General features: G+C 44.0%; 1 long non-coding RNA gene across 1 annotated transcript; it reads left to right on the top strand.

The window, feature by feature from the left end:
- The first annotated feature begins 801 nt into the window (after window positions 1-801).
- On the top strand, window positions 802-2,304 carry LOC135385628 (uncharacterized). The gene is made up of 3 exons (XR_010420454.1): window positions 802-1,290; window positions 1,493-1,635; window positions 1,688-2,304. It is a non-coding gene; the product is annotated as an uncharacterized LOC135385628 (long non-coding RNA).
- Window positions 2,305-2,616: the final 312 nt, after the last annotated feature.

Genomic DNA, 2,616 nt, shown 5'->3' on the forward strand with positions numbered 1-2,616 from the left:
CGTATATTCGTGCGCGACGAAGTTCAGTGGACGAACATTGGCCTGAAAACGGCCAGGTGCGCCGACGGGGTCGATGATAAGCACGTCGCCCCTAACTTGAGAGCCTCATTCGGTAATTGCGGAGCGATGCGTTGGGCCTAACAGATGGGCATCGATTTATTACCAAGGTCGTTTCTCTCGGCCACTCCCGTACCACTCTCTTCGCATCGCAACAAAACCTGTGACCTCTTCCAAGCGAGACGCTTCACCACATGCACGTGCGCCACGTCGAAATGAAATATGCATATTTTTACATTATTAACCACGACAGAAACTGCATTTTGAATGCCGTCTTCTCTTTTCGCCATTATTACTTTTCGAATAGTTTTCCAAATCTCTGATTTGAGATCACTAGCCAGACGTGGTTGCTTTCTTTTCTTTTCTCTCTCTCTCTCTCTTCCCCTGTTACTGTACATAAGTTTTGGAGACTGAATGGATAAATGACTAAGTTAAAATAGCTTTTTTGATGCACTGCTTATGAATTCACTGTGGGTTAAAGGAACTGTAAAGTGAAATTTGACCCCCCTGTTTCTGTGTGTGACCTGGTAGTGTTTGCCTGTGTGATGCCTCACATAGAGCCTAAGCACTCAAAGCGGGTTAATTATTACACAACATAAATTAGAAAAATTAAATCGGACGGTAGGTTGCGCCCCGTAACAGCTAAAAAAGTCATGATGGGAGTACTCCTGTCACATGATACCTAAGTAATACACAATGAACTTACGACCCGCTACTAATCTTCAATAAACACTACTTTTAGAATCACAAGAATTACCGAGACAATTCTTCAAAATATCGAAGAAACAGTATACCAAAATACCGTCAGCGCGGTCAGCGCCCTCTGTCTTCTCTCCTCCCAACCATATTGCACGGCGACGGCGTTTATTGCGGCCTTGCGAGGTTTGTGTACGCAAAAAAGTTCATTTCGTGCCGAAATTGAACAAAGCTTCACCTGAGACGATGCCAGGTATCTGCTGTAATGTTCGGGGATACACCAAGTGTGCTCTTTGGACAAGGGACGTTGTGTACCACAAGATTCCAATGGAAAATGCACGGAAACGAAAGTTGTTGCAAGCGCTTGGTCAAGACGTTCGTGAGCCACGCCGTATTTGCTCAACCCATTTCTCTGACGACTCGTACGAAATGGTAGCAGCGGATGGTCGAAAACTTCTCACACGGACGGCAGCCCCGACCCCGACACCAGTGTTTCAACATGTGACGTCTGAGGATGCGAACACCAGTGCAGATGAGGTATGTATGTACCGATACACACGAATAATACATATGTGTGGTTCACCTGAAATTCAAATCGATTTTTGTGATGCCTACGCTGCGTAATGTACCAAACGCAATATCCCCCTTCCCCTGGGCAGCCCCGAGCTCTCGCAGGAGAATATAAGTGTCAAATAAATTATGCGCTATAGATACTGACTGCATTCTTCATTCATATCAGCGACACAGGCTTCCATCGTGACTGACAAGAATGTGAAACTCAGAAGTAAAAGGGTGTCAACGCATGATTTACCGTCAACACCTCTCAACCTTTATCCAGTGATGAATTCAACATCTATGGTCCATACACACTCATGCTCACAGGTGGGTCAAGCTCTTGTTTTGTTTAACATTTTAACTTCTGCATGCCTTGCAGGTGCATGATATGACGATATCTTCACCACTGGTGGAACCAGCTGTTGAGTCATTCTGGAAATCTGAAGACAACAGTTTTGAATGGCCTGCTGATACAAGTTTGCAGATACCAAAATATCTTCTACTTTGCAGTGTTGTGCCCTCTGGTTCACCAGACCAGAAGAAGTACATCAAATGTGCATCATATTCAGAACTTCCGGTGCATCTCACAAAGAGGCCACTGATGTTCGCGTCACGCTTCTCACCACAAAAGCAGAGTGCCCAAGTGAACACAACAACGTCGGCCAGAAGTCAACAAGATGGCTGCAGGGAACATCCTGCTGTCCTGCACAATCCTTTTCAATGGGACCAGTGTAGCCAAGGTGTGAATTCATAGTGCCTTATGTTTTCACAGATTCAAATGACACCTTGTAGTATTTGCTGTTGACCAGTTCTGTGGTTACTCGAGCTAATTAATATTGAAGTCACCTCAACATACCTCACCTACAACACCTACCAGAAAGGTCGCAGGCTCCATTTCGCGACACAGGTAGGATTATCAACTCACGGTCATGAGAGACTGAAACATCCAAATAATCTTACTGAAACACAAGCTTTCGAATTTTATACTGATGTACATTAGAGAAAGGGAATAAAGAAGGTAGTGAGGAGGAAATCCAAATTCTTGTTAGAAAGTATTGAGGGCACGAAAAAATAATACAAAACAAGGCACACAGGCATTGCGTAGTTGAATTTTCAGTTACAATACTTCTATCTGCAACAATGACATAAAAGGTACATGTAGTAAAAGGTAAAAAGAACAAGCTTGTACAATTGCAATATGCAAATGCCATGCTCAGGAATGCTTAGTGGCGATGTAGTCCACAAGAGGACCTTGTAACAGAGGGCTAAGATACCGATGAGTTAAGAAAAAGCTCGAACCTGCAATCA

This window comes from Ornithodoros turicata, chromosome 2 (genome assembly GCF_037126465.1).
Source record: "Ornithodoros turicata isolate Travis chromosome 2, ASM3712646v1, whole genome shotgun sequence".
NCBI lineage: Eukaryota > Metazoa > Arthropoda > Arachnida > Ixodida > Argasidae > Ornithodoros > Ornithodoros turicata.